This window comes from Macrotis lagotis, chromosome X (assembly GCF_037893015.1).
Source record: "Macrotis lagotis isolate mMagLag1 chromosome X, bilby.v1.9.chrom.fasta, whole genome shotgun sequence".
NCBI lineage: Eukaryota > Metazoa > Chordata > Mammalia > Peramelemorphia > Peramelidae > Macrotis > Macrotis lagotis.
In genome coordinates this window covers 27472834-27492270 of record NC_133666.1, presented here as the reverse complement: position 1 = coordinate 27492270, position 19437 = coordinate 27472834, and the positions used below count along the sequence as shown (strand labels likewise).

Genomic DNA, 19437 nt, shown 5'->3' with positions numbered 1-19437 from the left:
ATGGGTGTCTTGGGAGGGGGTTTAAGACTGAAGGGTTTCATCAGGTGTTCCTTATCTGTTGATTGTGTCCACCAAGTTATTGTGAGAGGCAATATTTTAAAGAAAAAAGAGACTTCCCACCAGAAAGACAAGTGGGGTTCTTATCCTGGCTCATAGACAGTCACATCATGGTGGATATATCTTTGCAAAAAAGGAAGGCAAGAAAATCAGATTTACCAGGATTCCTGGAAAGTGGTTTGGAAGGACAACAAGTGTTCAGTGACTAACGAGTGATGCATTTGGAGAATAGGCATCTGATATGTTCACCAACCATGGCACCTTCCACATAGTAAAAGAGTGAACCGTCAAGCAGTACCCATTTTCCTGATGCCTCTCTGGTAGGAAGCTTAGTCTGTTTGTTTGCTGGGTTGTGCCAGCAGCCAGCACAAGGTTTTTTAAAAACCATGTGGGATACATGAGGCATGGGACTGACCTTGAAATTTCTTTATTTAATCTGGCAGTCCCAGCCACTGCGACAGGCCTGCCTCTGCAGCTTTCCAGTGGAAGGCAAGCCAGCATTTGGAAACACCATTGGCTCCAGGAATGTATTATCCATTTAACTTGTTCGAAATATCACTCAGGTAGGAGTCCACAGATGAGAGGAAATATTTCATTCCCTTTTTCTCAAGCAGAAAAAGTGATCTATATTTGTATATTTATGCATGCTATTTTTATATTTGCTAAACTTTTTTTCTGGTTTCCAAATGTGTTTTGTATACTCTGAGTTTTCCATTTGTGGCCTGCCAAGCCAGTTTTTCCCCCCCTACAGATTTTAATTCATGGGAGTCTCTGGAGCTCATCTTTGCCCACTCTTGGCTACCTTAAGTAATCAGAGACTTTATGATTTGGAAGGGATTTTAGGAGACATCTCCTCTAATCCTTCCCTAAAGCATCAAGTTCCATTATCACCTCTTTGAAAGTGGACATCCAGTCTTTGCTGCAATATTTTTAGTGATAGAGAACTTACTGCATCCCAAGGCAACCCACCCATTTTCAGATGACTCAGATTTTAAGACATTTTCCCTTAAGTTGACCTGGAACCTTTCTACTTGCAACTTTCTACCCTTTGGTTCTAGTTCTACCTTTTGGAACCAGAAAGAATAGCTCTGATCCTCCTTCACATGACAGCCCTTCAGATTCTTGAAGCTAGCTACCATATCCTCCCCAAGTTTTCTCTTTAAGCTAAACACTGCTAGTTCCTTCAACAGATACTCATATAACATGAACTTGAAGCTCTCTATCATCCTGGTTGCCTTCACTCTCCACACATGGCCTATCTTGTCTGTCATTGTCCTTCTCAAGATGTCTCACCTTACACAGGACACAATATTCTAGTTAGAGCCTGACCAGATCAAATTCCATGGAGGGCAGGGAAGGAGAGAGGCTGATGTTCACTATACCTTTTGTAATGTGTGTTCGTTTTCTTGCCACCAGATCATATTGTAGATTTATATTGAATTTTACTCCATTATTTCCCCAGGTTTTGTTCCATGTGAGTTGCCATTTAGGGAAAACTGCTATTTTCTCTCACGAGTTGATTGTTTGAACCCATACAAAGGACTTGACATTTGTTCTTATTCATCTTATTGGCTTTGGCTCATTCTGGCCCACCAATTCCATTTGGAGACCTGATTCTGTTACACAAAATATCAATGATCTCATCTTACTTCTTGTCATCTGTAGATCTAATAAATATACATTCAGTGTTTCCATCAATGTTATTGATTAAAAATACTTGACATGTCAGGACCAAGGACAGAACCTAGTTTTCAAGTGGTACTTGTATAATAGAACACAATTAACCAGTGTAACACAACCCAGAAAAAAATTAATCTGATCTTTGAACAGTACTCCCTCCCTTTAACAATTCCTCCTTAAAGTTTAAATAAACCTTCATTTTTATTTAAAAGACTAGATCAATAGATTGTGTTAAGTTTAGGATTTTCTAATGTTTTTCATATTTTGTATTGGGGCTCTTAGATTTTGCTTTGGTAAGGCAGCCGCTGCAGCCCTAACTCATTGCTTACTTCTCTTTATGTGGGTCAGGGTGTATTGTGGAGCCAACAGACATGCACACCTAGCCCATGGGATATGAGAGGATAGATAAAAATGGAAGGAATGAGAGATAGTTGAACAGGATTAGAAAAATAGATATTAACTTGCCCTCCTGACCCCTACCTACATTTGAATCCTTTTTCTACCCCAGCAAAGATGAAGGACATTGCATTTGTAGAACATTCTTCTGACCATTGCTGTAATGGTTCCAAAGGGAAGATTTAGAGAAGAGAAAATATCTGTCTAAATTTTTTTTTCTGAAAATGTGAGAAAATATGATCTTTCCTCTACAACTCCGCCTGGGGGAAGTCCAGTTTTCTCATGGCTGTAGCTTTTACTTTAACCAATAATGCTCACCATAAAGTCAATCAGTCAACAAAGATTTATTAAATGCTCTGTGGAAAGCACTGTATTGTGTACCAGTCCTACAAAGACAGAAAAGAAATAGTCCCTGGTCTCAAAGAGCCTTTATTCTTTCAGAGGAGATATCATGTACATAAATAAGTATGTATAAAAGAAATCTCACTTAGGAAGGCAGAACACTAGCAGTTGGAAGTATTAGAAAAGGTTGTTTCACCAAAACTACACTCTCTGGTATCTCCAGCTGCTTACCAGACATTTCCACTCGAATGTGGAAGACATTTCCTGCTATGATCTAAACTGGCTGTTGTCAAGAATTCAATAACGATAGGAAGAGAGAAGGAAGGAAAGAAAGAAAGAGGGAGGAATGAAAGAAAGAAAGAGGGAGGAAGGAAGGAAGAGGTAGAGGAGGAAGAAGATGAGAAGGAAAAGAATAGGAAAAGTAGTAGCTTTCAATCATCAATAAAATTAAAACCAAATTCTCATCCTTGCATTTGAAACTCTGCATAATCAACTCACCCCTCCTCCTTTTAAATTTAAATTTTATTTTCCATTGCTTGCCAACAACAACCTTCTCTGTCATCCCATGTACCAAGATTCATAATAAAATAACTGAATCTTCAAGTTGGAAGGGGCCTCAGAGACAATCAAACCCAATCCACACCTGAACAAGAATCACCTCTCCAGTGTAGTCAACAAGGGGCCCTCTGGCCTCTCTTCCCATTGTGTAATGGGAACTCACCAGAGCCTGGTGGAGCTCCTTCCACTTTTGGAGAGCATTGATTCCCATTCAAGCTATAACAACTTGTAAACACCAATCACACTGCAAAGCAAATCTTTCAGTTACCAGCCTAGTGATCTGGAAAACCCATAGGGCTAGATCATAACAAAACCTCAGTCTCTGTAAATTGCTAGAGAAGCTATGAACAAAAAAGGTTCACCATATTGTATGTTCTGGAGTTTGGTTTGGTTTGTGGCCAGAACTGTGATTTCATTGGTGTTGGTAACTCCTGAGGGAGAAACTCCCTTCACCTATGCAGCTCATGAGGCGATAGAATGTTAAATGATTTGTTCAGGGATATTAACTAGTATGTGTCAGAGAAAGGACTTGAACCTAGGATTTCTTGAATCTAAGCTCTTTCCTCAATTCACTACTTTTCACCATCACTCATATGTGGTGTCCATGCCCTCAAATAATAAGTAATTAAATAAATAATGAAAATCTACCTTCCCATTTGCTCCTGCTATTTTTCTTGCTCAGAATACCTTTTCTTCATCTCTTCAAGTCCCCAGTCCCCTCTTAGGGATCATGTCAGGTATCACCTCCTGTGGCATTGCATTTCCTACAACTCCAGCCCACATGTCTCTTCTTTTTTCCTAATCTAGCCACCTGGGATTCATATTGTCTGTACCAAACAGTAGGACTCTTGACTCATTGGTTCTTTATTGCATATTATCTTTGATTCTCAGAAATTTTCTGTATGATAATCTTGCCATCTGAATAAAAGCAGCAACATGTTGAGGGTACGAGCTATTTCTAAATAGTCTGTATTTCTCTCTGTCCCTTCCCAATCCCTAGCGAAACTACACAACACATGGAAGTTCAATATGAACGTGTTAAATTGAATCTTGCTGATGTTGGTCATGCCCCTTCACAAATTGGCTGCTTAATGCATATTTGTTGGGTTGACTTGAATGGGAGAATTTCCCCCAAGAGAATATAGTGTTTCCTTGCCATTTACATTGTCGTTGAAACCAAAATGGAACTTTCCTTTGTCCTGCTTTTAATTTTGCTTCTCTAAGTTCCCCAAAGGTTCACAGAGTGAATTGTCAAACCGTTGACAAGGATTTATTGAGTGTCTACTATATGCTCAACATCTCTGTCAATATGCAAGATGCTATGTGTGTAGTATGGTCCAAAGCTCTTCAGCATATGACAGGGTACCAGAGCTCAAGTGCTCATTCTTTGTGCAAGGATTAAGCTCACAGTCAGAGAACAAGGACAGGTGGAAACCTAAAAAGTCAGCTGGAGTTGGGCCAAATCAGAGGTAAGTTGTTGGGTTTTCTCCCTAATAGTATTGTAGACATGAAAGTACTGTGGGTAGCAGTGAAACTGTTCAATCTATGGGTCAGACTTCATGAGAAGAAAAAAAAGGATGGAAGATATTGAATACTTGACTGGCTGCCCCCTTTATTCTATTGTTTAAGGCTCAGCCTAGCTAAATGTCACTGACTGACAGGTTGACCAGAAGGCAAGACAGTGTTTCTTCTGGGGGAAGCCGAGGGAGGAGAAGAGTGTGGCAAGACCATCTGAAATTAAAGGGGCTATAATGACAGCTCTTTGTGCCATCCTAATTATGGTACAGTTGAAAGAGTGCTGAATTTGCAGTCTAACAACCTGAGTTTAAAACTTGACTCTGTCACTTACTATCTGTGTGACCTTGGGCAAGTCACTTAACCTTTATGGTCGTCAATGGATAAGGAAGAGATTGGACTAGGTGATCTTTAAGGTCTCTGCCGGTTTGAAATCTATGATCCTATGATGCTCAGTAACCTGACTTTGGGTTAGAAATCAGGGGCTTTTTTTTAGTTAAAACGCCTAATTTGTTTGCTCCGAGTCCTAAATTCCTCACCTGGTTGCCAGAATGGGGCCAATAGTGTTTGTTGCTTCTGAATGAATACAGCTCACCTTGAGTGTAAAAAATTCAGCTGCGGGCCTATTTTTCCTTACTCAGTATCTCCCTCCCTCCCACTGCCGGTCACTACTAGATGAAAAGACATTTTCCTCCTATTTTGACAAAAGATCTTGGACCTAATCCTTGACCTTCAACCTCAAAAGGATTGATTGCTTAAACCGGGACTAAGTGCTGCTGCTTTAACTACAACCCCCCCCAAAGGGAAAATGATGCTCATTTTAATTCATGCTAAATACCCCAAATCTTTGCCTTTTCCCCACTTGAGCTACTGATTATTTAAACTAATGATAACTTATCCCAAGGATGCAATTGTATTAAGCTCCAAACCAAAAGCCATTCATTTTATTTCAGGTCCTTGATGCTGCCTCTCAGTGGACTGGGAAAAGGCACTTGTTGATAAGAATTTAAGAATATTCCATCAATGTAAATCCAAATAGCTTAATGAAATCTTTGTGCTGGGAAAAGAGTGCACAAATTCAAGAATAATTTAGATTAAGGGAAGCTGTTGGTAGAGACAATGTTTTCTGAAACAAATTGGAAAAGCTTGACTTTAATTTTACATAAAGAATGTCTCACATTCATTGTCTCCATTCCCTTATGTATTGGGGAAAACACAGATCATTTCTATTTTCTGTACTAGAATACTAAAATTTCCCAGTAAATCTGGAACCTTGTCAATGTGGACATTCCCTCCAATGATGCATCGCACGACTTACCCCTTGCCAGCCTGTTCTGTGATATTCTTCTCTGTATGCTCCCATAAGTTCACCACTGGGAGCCTTTTGTGGTTCAAGGTCATTGGATCAGGATTTTAGCTCTGGAGAACCAGCCAACTTAATATAAATTGGGGGATTCCAAGCACTCTTCCACACAGCGCCATACTCCTTAGAGAGATGGAAAGTTGCTGCATAGAACTGAGTTGAATTTTTCTATCTTGCATGGGTTGTTATGGCCAAGAATTCATCACCAAATACCTACTCACTGGTAAAGAATCTCTCTACTCACTCTCCATTAAAGAAGCAGATACCTTCTTTAATTCCACTTTGTCCAAGTTAAGCTTTCCTTTAAGAAAATTAGGCCTGAAATTGTGACCTGAGTTGATGTGATTTTCTTCTCTTCACTCTACAATTTCTCTTTTTTTTGGAGGGGGAGGAAGGATTGCACAAGGTTTATAGCCTATCACGTAGAATTTGCAAAAACCATAGCCAGGAGTAGAACCAAAGTTACCCCCAAGGAGGAAACTTCAAATCATACACTTCACACATGGCTGACCTGAATATAATTTCTTCTTTAAAGTTCCTTTTAGTGCAAGTTTCCAGCTAACTGTATCTCTGGGTGATCTTGGATCTTTTTTCTCACATCATGATGTTTTGTTATCATGATACTATTGGTAAGTGGGGCAAATAGGCACATCTAAGTACAAAGTCATTCATTTTTCAAATAGGCCCCTGGAAGAATCATAGTGGTAGAGATGGGAATACATTCAATTACATAGTTCCTCTAGCATCTAACACAAGCTAGTTATTCTGAGAAACTTTTTCCCTGTATAATTATAGGAAGAGCTCACGTTTATATAGTACTTCTAAGATCTACTGAGCCCTTTATGTATATAGTAGAAACACTGCTGAATTTAGAATCACAGAGCCTAAGGTTGAATTCTTAGCTATGTTACTTGCTATCTTTGTGACCTTGTCTGAATCATTTCCTATCTCTAGCCCTCCATTCCCTTATATGTAAAATAAGATAGTTGGACTAGATGGTTTCTGAGGTGTTTTCCAGTTCTAAATCTGCGATCATTACAATAACTGTGTTTGGTTTAGATGTAATTACTATTCCTTTTTTACAAATGAGAAAACGGAGGTTTGGAGAAATTAAATGGTTTACTTTGTCACCAAGGTCCTCACAGAGTGTGAATTATTTTTGTATGTGTATATTGCCCTTGTTTAAGACTTGGATTATGTATTTCCTTGCTAGTTAATGAGCCTCCTTGATAGGCTCATGGGCTTATTGCTCTACATTTGGAAGGGATCTCAGAAGTCAAATAGTCTAATTGCTTCATTTAACAGAAGAGGAAACTGAGACCCAAGGAAATAAATACCTGCTGAGGATTCAAACTCAAGATTTTCTGACCCCCAAATTCAGCAATCTTATCATTATATCACACTTCTGGTTTGTCTGGAATCAGAACTCACATCCAATTTAAAACAAAACAGAAAAACATTAGCTTCCATGAATAAGTTTTGGTTCTGTGTTTGAGTATCCATTTTGATTTCTGAGATGATCTCTAATTTTTATCCTCTCCAAGCCCAGGTCTGCAAAAATATATGCATCCTTATATGCTAAAGGAGGCAGGGGGGAAATAGGAAGCAAATGATCTGTCCCCAATGGACAACTTAATGATATTCACAGAAGTCTCTCTCAATGTCTCTCTCAAAGCATACACATTGTAACTTCTGTGGGTGACTTGTAATGGACCAACCAAGTTTTAGCCAACCTTGACTGACTTCCGATGCAACTTTTGGCCAACAAAAGTATCTTTTTAAGACATTGAAAAGCTATTTTCTGAACTCCATGCATCCGAATCATAGGATGATAAGCTGTTACAACTAGAAGGGACATTCTAGATCATCTAATCCATCCCCCTCACTTTACAAAATGAGACCCAGGAAAGGGGAAATGACTTGCCCAAAGTTACCAAGGTTTTCACAGAGCTGTAATTATTTTTGTATGTGTGTATATTGCCTTTCTTTAGGAGTGTGGGAGTTTTAATCTGAAAAAAAAAGTGACTTATGGTTAGCACCTGGGCTCAATCTTGGGACTTCTCAAAAGTTACTTTCTTTGGCTTATATCCCTAATCAAGGCTTTTCCCAGAACTCCCAAATTCTGCTCCTGTCCAGTTCTCCTCTATTCAAATACTCAAACTAACATTATATATTGGATACAAAAGCATCTTTATTTTGCCCCACAAAAGTACAAAGGACTCACAGGAATCCATAAGCATAAAAGGCATATTCTCCTTGCTAGCTATGAGTCTCCTTGATAGGCTCATGGGCTTATTGCTCTACATTTGGAAAGGATCTCAGAGGCCAATTAGTCCAACCTCTTCACTTTATAGAGGAGGAAACTGAGACCCAGGGAAATTAAATGTCTTGCTTGATGTCACAAAAGTGGTGATCATCAGCAATGGCATTTGAATCTGACACCAGAGCCAAAATTCTCTCAACTGTTCCATAGTGTCCCCCCCCAGCCCCATAAAACATTTTTATTTGCTGATCCCCATAAACACTTCTTAATGAGTGAGGAATACCCTTGGCCTGTGTTATTTATTCACTGAGGATGGCTGATGGGAAGGATATTTATTGGTCAGGCTAGTGTAGATCTGAACAGCAGCCTGGGATTTGGGCCTATAAAAAGGAACAGACAGATATGTAGCAGGACCAGATGGAGAGAGAGTTGAGAACAGACTTGGGTCTCAGGGGAGGGAGAGCCTGCTTATCCACGGAGTCCTCCTCCGGGAACATCTTGGCCCCAGAGACGGTATTTGTGTGCTGGCAGTGTTAGAACCTATAATCTCACAGAGAAGGGAACCATGTGACCCCAGGAAAGGAGGGAACCACATGGCCCCAGGAATAGTAGCAGTCAGGGTCAGTGGAAGATAAGTGAATACTTCTGGACACTGACTGCTGGAGGAGTAAGGAGAGATACTTGACTTCAGTCTTCAGAACAAATAGAAATCTGGGAGTTAGCCTCCCAGAGAGAAGACAGCAACCTTGTGGTTACAGAGCAGGAGAAGCAACAAACAGAACTGTGATGTGAGTTTTTGGACAGGGCTGGTCTCATAGGAAAGGGGTTATTTCTCTGGCAACCCCACGTGCCTTCCAAGGAAGTCTCAATGGAATAGCACCAGGACTCAGTCCAGTGGGGGTGGGGTAAAAATTTACTACAGGAAAAGAATATGCCTTTTATGTTTATGGATTCCTGTGTGTCCTTTGTATTTTTGTGGGGTAAAATAAAGATGCTTCTGTATCCAATATATAACGTTAGCTTGCGTATTTGAACAGAGGAGAACTAGACAGGAGCAGAATTTGGGAGTTCTGGGAAAAACCTTGATTAGGGGCATAAGCAAAGAGAGACTTTTGAGAAGTCCCAAGAATGAACCCAGGTGCTGAACCATAAGTTACTTTTTTCCAACAAAACTCCCACACTCCTTTTAACTCCAGGTGGAATAATATTGAGTTATGTAATGATGGAACTAGAAGAAACCTTAGAATTCAGAACCTGCCTCCAATATCTACTAGCTGTGAGGCCTTGGGCAAGTCACTTTTTCTCTGTTTTCTCATCTGTGAAATGGTCGGGGGGGTGGGGGGGGCGGGGAGAAGGGGAGGGGGATTGACTAGTTGGCCTCAGAGGTCTCTTCCACCTTTAAAGATGTGATCCTGTAAGAGGAAGAAATTAAGTCTCAGGTCAAGGAATGATGAGTCACCTGAGATTACCCAGCAAATTGGTGACAGAACTGGGACTAAACCCCAGGACTCCTGATTCTTAGGCCAGTATTCTTTCTATTGAGCCCCACATAGTACAGATTGAATGGCAAAGGAGGGTAAATGAAACTTGTCCAATCCTATCTGCCCATAGAGAAGAGGAAGATGAACATTCTACCCCAAAGCACCGGGAATAAAAGGGAGACTTTGTCATATTTCACTGTTATTTCAGGAAATTATCTAAAAAGTCGGTTCTATCAAGGATCACCACTTGGGTTCAGGCAGTCTCAGAATCAATTTTCTTCTAGATCAAGACAGAACTATAATGTACATGTATATGTATGAGTGTGTGAGTGTGTGTGTGGGGGGGGGATCATGCTTTCTTTGAAACATCTGGACAGACCAGCTGCTTTATAGGCACTCACATTCCATGTAGACCAGAATTGCCTTCTGACTACAACTGAATTTACTTCCCCTTCCTGAGCCTCAGTTTCCTCTGGGCCAGTCACTCAACAATCTCCCTGAGCTTCAGTCTTTTTCATTTGTAAAATGAGCATTGGACTAAGCAACTTCTAAGCTTCCTTTCAAGCCTAACTCCCTGATCCTGTAATCTGTGATAATGCTTCCACTTTCTACCTCACAGAGCTGCTTGCAAGAAAAGCTTTAAATTGCTTTCCGAATTTAAGCTTGGTGAGCAGTCTAATAATTTAAAGAGTTTGCCTATTGGGCTGTTTTCTGTTTCTTCATAATTGTAATTCCTCATATTTATGAAATAACTTACTACCAAAGGGCTTTTCAGGCAGCTTGTTGATTCTTCAGGGGCCTTTTTAAAAAATCTGAGCTTGTCTTCTGAGCTGTCCCCTCTCACCCAAACTCTATTGTCACTTGGTGCTTAAGGGATGCTAGCCAATTTGGAAGATAGAGAAAGAAATCATAGGCTGTGATTTTTTTTTGGAAGACTATGGGGTTAAGTGACTTGCCCAAAGTCACGTAGCTATGTAATTAATAAGTATATGAGGTCACATTTGAACTTAGGTCCTCCTGACTCCAGCACAAGTGCTCTATCTACTGCACCACCTAGCTGCCCCCTGCTGTGGTCTTTTTTTAAAAAAAATTTTTATCATTATCTTTTGCTTTAACATCACCTAAATTCCCCTCATATTTCACCCTCTCACTTCTCCTAGAGAGATATCTCTATTAACACTTTCAAAAACAAAATGGGGGAAAGAATTTATTAGACTTAATCTTCCCCCTTTTATTTTTGAGATTAAATTCTCAATCACATTTCCAAGAAGGAGACATAGAAAGATGCTCTCTCTTTCTGGAAAAAAATTGAGGAGATACTCAGTCTGGTTCTAATGTGGGCATTAGGCTGGCAAAAAATTGCAGAAGATCATCAATTTTAGAGCCAGAAAAAAGACCTTGAAAGTCTTGTGGTCCAACTCTATAATTTTCTAGAGGAGGAAATTGAAGCCCCACAATGTCAAAGTGACTTGCTTAAGGTCACACAGGAAGTCCATGACCTAGCTGGAATTTGAATCCTGGTCAGTCTAGATCTCTGATTTTGTGACCTTACTCTTGTTCCACCTCAGAGTTTCTCCCTGATCTCTATGAGGCCTTGGTGCTATCTCTTCTTTCCTCTCCCATTCATCACTCACACTCCCTGAATCTCTCTCTTTTGACATTTAGCCAATGCATTCTATTGCTAGCTCTTTTCCCCTCTACCTACCAGCTTCACAACTAGGTCATAAGTCCCTTGAGGGGAGGGGGAGATGTCTTGGTGTCCCCACCACTTAGCTCAGTGTGCTACACACAGTTAATGCTCATGAATAATTGTTGACCTCAATGATGAACCTAGATTGTCCATCAGGTGACATTTCTGGTCCTTATCTTTTGTATTAATGAAACAGTATTTGTATAGCTGTGCTGAAGTAACATTCTCAGGACACAGTAGCTAAAAAGTGTTCAGAAAAAAATAACTGCTGATTAGTTGCAAAAAAGGAATCACTTCAAAAAAGAAGCTCAGGAAGTTACAAAGGTCTAAATATGAATAGATTGTTCATTTCGTATATATCAAAATTGTTATTGATCTTAATGTCATTAAATAATTTCTTTAAGATATAGAATCACAGAGTTTGGACTTAGGTCACAGATTGTGTAGCTCCACCTCTGCCAGAAGAACAAATCCCCTCCACAACATTCTCAACAAGTAAGTCATCTACCTTGGCTTTAACTGCTCCATTGACAGCAAACTTGCCCACACACCAAGGCAGCCTGTCCCATTTTCAGGTAGTTATAATGGCCAGAAAGTTCTGCCTTATATTAAATGTAAATCTAACATTCCTTATTAAGTTTTCGTGGACCTTTTCTCATTTGTCAATATCCCTACCCAAGTGTGGTGACCCAAACAGAATTCATGACCTAAGATGGAATTTTATGGCTGCCAGGTTATAGATTTGACTAACATTGGATTTATAATTCCCCAAAGCAGGAAGTTTCCAACTTTTTATATCATGGACTTGTTTGGCAATCTGGTGAAACCTATAGATCCCTTCTATAGACTGCAGAATGATGTTTTTAAATGCATAAATAAAATGCATTGGATTCCAGAGAAAATCAATTACGTTAAAACAATTATCAATTTTTTAAAGTTCACAGATCCCAGAATAAGAGTCTCTATATTAAAGACTAATAGACATGCCTTTTTAAATCACTGTTGTGGATAGAAAGCAAAGGATTTGGAAGAGAAAGGCATATTTAAGGGGTAAACAACTGGTTAAAGGGACTATTTTAGAATGGCATTTGGATCTCCGGACCACAGCATCAAATATAAGAATGACAGGTTCTTGGCCAGTGATGGAGTTGCTACAGCAGGGAATAGGAAGAATGCATTTGCCTACTGTATTAGAAATGGAATCAAAAGAGCTTTGAAAATTAAAGGGGAGGGATAAAATTGCCCTTTCTGTGATGATCAAGTCAGGTACCACTGAAATTAGCTATAATCCCAGCTCTTCTACTGGCTTCTCATTTGTCCTTAGGCTAGTTACTTCCCCTTTCTGGGCTTCAGTTCCTTAATATTGTGAAATGAGTCAGCAGGACTAAATGACTTCTAAAATCCCTTCAACTCGAAACTTGTATGGGACAGAGGACAGAATATGATGCAAGATATATGTTTTGCAAAATAGACAAGATAGACAAAGGGGGTAGGAAGATAGGGAATACCATTTTTATGGTAAGAAGATATATTTCTAATGAGGAAGTTGATTACAGGAGGGTGAAGCAATAAAGAGAGCTAGGTAGCCAGAATTTGGGTAAAGATCAGTGTAGGTGGGTGGCTAGGTGGTGTAGTGGATAAAGCACTGGCCCTGGAGTCAGGAGGACCTGGGTTCAAATCTGGTCTCAGACACTTCATAATTACCTAGCTGTGTGTCCTTGGGCAAGCCACTTAGCCCCATTTGCCTTGCAAAAAACCTAAAAAAAAAAAAGATCAGTGTAGGTAAAAACAAGCTTGTTAGTGGAGAGTCATACAATTCACCTGTCCAGAAAGGAAATTGATGTGGGGTTTGGGAAACAAAGGGTAAGCCTGAGACAGAGCAATGTTATATTTTAAAGAGCCAGATATCTTCTGTTGCTCTATTTCTACCCAAAGCAGAGTGCCTCATAACTTCTTCATGGCTTTGTCCTTGAAACAGTAGAGGAACCAACAAGGGGAAACCCTAGTCTGGTTCTGATTCTCACCAAAAAGGAGGAACTGGTTGTTGGCATGGAAATGTTGGGAACCTTGCCAGGGAGGGGGGTTGGGAAGTTAAGTTAGAGTGAGCTGAGGCAATGGAAGAAAACTGAGGTCAACATAGAGGGTAGTTGTGGCTTTTAAAGCTATATTTGGGAAAAGAGGAGAATCAAAGCAGGGATAAGACTGATTCTTGAGATGGATGGGATAATGGATAGCAGAGAGAAGGAAGAATTGCTCATTTCTGATATGGCTTCTGTTTTCCTCACCAAGAACAATCTGTGATTGGAAAAGGATAGAACAAACACAATTGATAGAGAGTAGAGACCCACCATATATAAGGGGACATGGAGTGAAACTCTTAATTGGACTTGATGAGTTTATCACCAGACTCAGAGGAATTACATGGCAGTGTAGGAAGAGCTTGTAGATATGACTGGTAAGACACTGTCAGAATAAGGGCACCATCAGTGTGAAGAAGGGCATATGTAATCATTTTCAAACAAGGAAGAGAGTGAAATCTGCAAACAGTAAAGAACCATGATCTTGACTTGATTTCTTGGTAAGATTTTAGAGCATAGTAGTAAAGGGATGGTAAGTAAATATTTAGATAAGGGAATGGCTATTACAAGGGGGGAGGGGAATAAGCATTTGCATAGCTCCAACTGTGTAACAGTCACTCTGCTATCACCTTTACAACTTTATCTCATTTGATCCTCAAATTAACCCTGTCAGGTAATTACCGTTATTATCCCCATTTAAAATTGAGGAAACTGAGGCAAACAGGTTAAGCAGCTTGTCTGAGAACACAGTTAGTAAGCAGTCTAAGCTCTGATTTTAATTGGGGTCCTCCTGACTCCAGGTCCAGCACTTTGTCTATCTGCTCTGCCACCTAGCTGTTTCTGGGTGTCAAAGATCCTTTTTTACACCCTAGTACCTTCCCTCTGCCAATCATTTTGACATATTGCTTTGTTTACATTTGTTTGTATATTGTCTCCCCATGTTGACTCTAAGCTCTTTGAAAACAGGAACTGTCTTTTGCCTCTTTTTGTATTCCTGATATTTAGGACAGTGACTGGCACATAGTAGGCATTTCATAAATATTGATTGATTGCTCTTAATTTAGTTGTATACAGTTATACAAATCGATCACCAAGTATGTGCCAGACCCTGGACTAGGTGCTAGATAGAGAAAGAAAGGCAAAAACTGTCCCTGTCCTCAAGGAGCTGATATTCTCTCAATAACCAGTTTATCAGTGTGATAAAATCTGTGACTAAACTAAAATATCTTGGACTTTGACTCAGTTGTAGAGTAGTGAAAAGAACATTGGATTTAAAACCCAAATACCCAAGTTCAAACCCAAGATTTTTTTTCTCATTACTCCTTTGTCACTTCAGCTCCCTAGACCTCAGTTTCCTTATCTAGTCAATGAGAATACTGTTCCTTTTACTTGGGCAATTTGTCTTCTATCACTAAACATATACATAGAAATGATGTACTGGCTAATAAGTAAATGGTTAAATATAGCTTTTACTTGCAAGATTATTATTAATTTTTAATCACGGGAAGTTCCCTTAACCAAGATGTTCGAGCAGGAAATTTGTTACTGTCGGTTAATCATAGGGTTTAGAGATTCACCAAAAATATAGTCTCCAAATCCCCTGGCTCCAACCAACACAGAAAGGAATTGGCAAGTGCCAAGCCTAGAACCCCTTACAAAGAGGAAGTATCATCCTTGAGAATTTATCAAAATAAGTAATTAATGGGAATAATATCAATCAGCTACTATAATGCATTGTCTTTTTAACTATCCTCCTGGGTCCAAGAAGGTTGAGGATTTGCCTTAGAATTAGGATCACAGGATCCTTGATCTACAGCTGGAATAGACGAACCCCTACAATTTACAGATTAGGAAACTGAAGTACAGTAAGGGAAGGGACTTACCCAAGGTTTTTTAAGGAATAAATATTCAAGCTAAAATTTGAACCCAGATCTTTTATCTTCTAACATATTGTACTCTTATTTTTTTTTTGTATCTCCCTTGGGGAACCTTGATCTTTCTTCATTTCTACCCATTCCAGTTCAGAACTTTGTACCTTGCTTCACACCTATTTGGGTCTATAGCCAGATGTACAGAGGCATACTGAAACAGCTGCCAACTAATGATGAGGTTCCTTTAGGTCCTCCTGAAGATTTATATCCTTACATGGGATTTCCTGACCTGGTTTGCCCAAATGTCACCCAAGCTCCTCAGAAAGAACAGAAATCACAGTGCTTTCTCTTGACCTGTAAATTGTCTCCCCTTGCTTAACACAAGAGAATATTTATGTACAGAAGAGAAAAAGCACACTAAAACAAGAACATTGTATGGATAGGAAAAATGAGGTGGCTATATCAGTGATTTTATTTATTTCTGCAGACAATCCAGGGTCAAATTTAATTTTAAGAAGAATTATTATAGTGAAAAGATCACTGGTCTAAAAGTTAGAATTTGAGTCTTGGCTCCAGCCTTTAAGCTGTATAACTTAGGGCAAGTACTTTCCCCTCTTTGACCCTCCCTTAGCCCATCTATAAAATGGAATCAATTATTCCTGAAGCTTTGTCTATGAAGTCAGAGGACTTTGGTCCAAATGTATGTGATTCTGTGTAATTCACTTCACCCCCTTGGACCTCAGTTTTCTCATCTGTAAAACGTGTGTGTCTGTGTGTGTGTGTCTCTGTGTGTGTGTGTGTGTGTGTGTGTGTGTGTGTGTGTGTGTCTCAGTGGTGGACTAGATATCTTCTAAGCTTTCTTATGGCTCTAGATCTATGATCCTATGGCTGATGATCACAGGTTAATCTATTCTCGCCATTTTACAGATGTGGAAATTGCCAAGCTATGTTTATTTCTTCTCTTCTGCATTTACTATGTTCTATTATATCTATGCTATAATTGTTTGCATAGAATTCCCATCCCTTCCTAACCTGTGAACTCCAAGAAGTGGGAAAAGTCCATGTCATTTCTCTTTGTAACTCTCTCAGACCTAGCCCAGTGCTCTGTATGCAGTACATGCTTAATAAATGTTGATTGAACTGAATTGCTACCCAGCATGTTCTTTAGGCAACCTTGCCCTGATGGATAACCAATTTAGGCTTAAGGGAAAAAGGCTATTTTTTATAATGATCTCAACAAGCTTCCTTAGAGATACAGTTTTGCTGTAAAAGAATCATATAATGAACCCCCAACCTCAATAGAACCAAATTTTGGATTCTCTACCACATCAGGTTTTCTGGGCTTTACCACCTGCTTCTCCCTGTCAACATATATGGTTGAGCCTAGGGTACCTTGGCTTGCAAATAGTCTCCATCCATAACCTTGCACCTGACTCTCTATGTCACAGTCTCCCATCCCCCATCTTCTGTTTCAACTATTCTTTGGCCTACGGCCTAGGAATATACTCAGAGGGAAAGGAACCCTGAGGTATAGCCCTTTCTCCATTGCTTTCTTTCACCAATATAAAAATGACTGTTCCCATTTATATAGTATGTTAATATTTGTAAACTATTCTATATACTTTATCTCATCTGGTCATTACAAAAATCTCGGCACGTACATATTATTATTATCTCCATTTTGTAGAATAGAAATGTGAGACGCATAGAACTTGTCACTTACCCAGGATCAGGTTTAAATCAGAGGCCGAAGTAGGATTTAAATCCAGGTCTTCCTTACTCCAAGCCTGGCATTCTTCTATTACACTATGGTATGACGATGATAACGATAGCCGTGGCGATGATAATAACAATGATGATAAAAACAATAATCATGTAAAACTTTGCAAAGTGTTTTACATGTTATCTAATAATAGGTACTTAATAAATAATATATACATACATATGTAGTAGGTATTTAAAATGCTTTTGGAATTTTGAATGTCCCTAGGCTTTACCTTATGTTATTTGTTCATTTTTCAGCTATGTCTGACTCTTGATGATCCCACTTGGGGTTTTCTTTACAAAGATCCTGGAGGGGTTTGTCATTTCCTTCTTCAGCTCATTTTACAGATGAGGAAACTGAGGCAAACTGGATTAGGTGACTCTCCCAGCATGACACAGCTAGTAAATGGTTGGATTTGAACTTAGGAAGATGAGTCATCCTGACCCCAGGTCAGAACTCTATCCACTGAGCCATCTAGCTGCCCTCAGGATTCATTTCAGCAATAGTGATTTTTCGGTCTTAAAAACTGTTAAAAAAAAATTGAAGGAAAAAAGAGGTTAAGAAGTTATATCTTAAATAGCTTACTGTTATTACAGATGTCAAAAGTGATTTGCTCAAGGAAGATGGTAGAGTTCCTCTTAGCACCCAAGTCTTGGTGTCTTTTAGCAAGTAGGTACCTAATATGAGGAAACCGAGGCTCTGGGGACTGAAGCAACCTTCCCAAGGTCACACACCTATAGTAAGTGACAGCCAGGATTTGAACCCTGGATGCAAAACCAGCCCTCTGCATTGCACTGTGCCCTTTTCTGGCTTCATTCCTTTCCTCCCATTTTCCTTGCTAATTCTGCCTTCTTGCTGCCAGCCAGATCTCAAATTGCAGGATGGCATCTTTCTGGCATCAGCGCTTTTTGCGAGTAGCCTTGTCTCACCCCTTATACCCTCAGTGCAGTTGGCTGGTCAGTGCAATAGGACACTTCTGACTGTGCTATCTTTAGCTGATACTGTACAGTTCTACTTTAATGAGAAAAAAGGACAGCATCACACAAATGACCCCCGAATTTACCTGCTAACTGAATTGCCCATGAAATGATTATTTTTCATGACTTTGGTCTTGCTTCTGAGTTTTCTAGAGCAGTTAAAAATGGAAACCTTTTTATTGTCACAATCTTTTTTATTGGACTTTAGTGTACATGGACAGACCTCCTGGCTTTTAGCTAAGTGTCCTAATGATCAGCAGATAAATAAGGTCCATGCAAACAATCCTTCTCTAAAATTGATTTCAGCCACCATGTGCTTCCCCCGCTTATTCTTCTAAACTACAAGGGGAGTCTCATCTTTGCCAGAGGAAATAGAAAATTCTCTGTTTTCTGTATATTTCTAGTCCTTGTTTCTCCAAACAGACTATGACAGCTAATTAGGAAAGAACACTGAATGTGGAGTCCAAAGACCTGGATTCAATTTCTGGTTCTGCCCCTTAATCCAAGGTCAGTCTTTCAATCACTGTACCATCCTGCCCTCAGTTTGCACAAAGATGTCCATCATGATTTTCTAAGGGCAAATTCTAGCCACTCCCATGAAAGAAAATGGGATGTTAGGAGGAGACCAAATTTCATGGATGATAGGTTTTGAGTTGAAAGAGACCTCAGAGGTCATTATGAGGAAATGGAGGCCCAGAGAGAAGACTTGCCCAAGGTCACATGAGTAGGAAATGGGAAAACTGAGACTGAAGCTCAGGTCTTTGAATTCCAAATTCCTTCTCTGTCACTTTGAAGCAGGTGGCTCTTCTCCTCAACTGAACTGTAATCTCCTTGAAAGCAGAATCTTGTACTTCACTTGCAGGCCCCACCCTCTATCCACCATAACCTAGATCCACAGTTAAGAGGGGGAAAGGAGCAAAATTGATCTCCTCTTGTACTCTTTTCCTTAGAATCTTAGGATTGGAAGTAAAAGGGAGTTTAGAGAGTAGCTGACCTACCCTCCCAGCAGTAAAGGAACCCTATCTCAGCACTCTTGACCTTACTGGAATACCTCCAGTGACAGGGAATTCACAATCCAATGGGATAACCCATTTCTTGACAGGGCAGCAAAAAGGTCTTCTTTATATTGAGCTAAAAATCCCTACCTGTAACTTCCATTCATTACCCTGGTTCACTCAGGGGCCATTTAAGGAAAGTCACCTGGAAACCATTGCATTCTAACTTCATCCTCCTTCCCTCACTTCCCCAGTTCTTATTTTATCTTCCTAGTTTCTGCTCTTATGAATCTATAACCTAGATTCTTAGTCAAAAACTTAGTGAATTGCAGAGCAATGGGTTGAATATGGAGCCCAAGAGAGACATCAAGTCCTCCCTTGAACAGAAAACCTTTTTGAGGTGTTT

General features: G+C 39.7%; 1 protein-coding gene across 11 annotated transcripts in view; it reads left to right on the top strand.

Moving 5' to 3' along the window:
* The window catches only part of MBNL3 (muscleblind like splicing regulator 3), a 157108-nt gene that overhangs the window by 16350 nt on the left and 121321 nt on the right, over positions 1-19437 (top strand). The gene's annotated exons all lie outside the window — the stretch shown is intronic.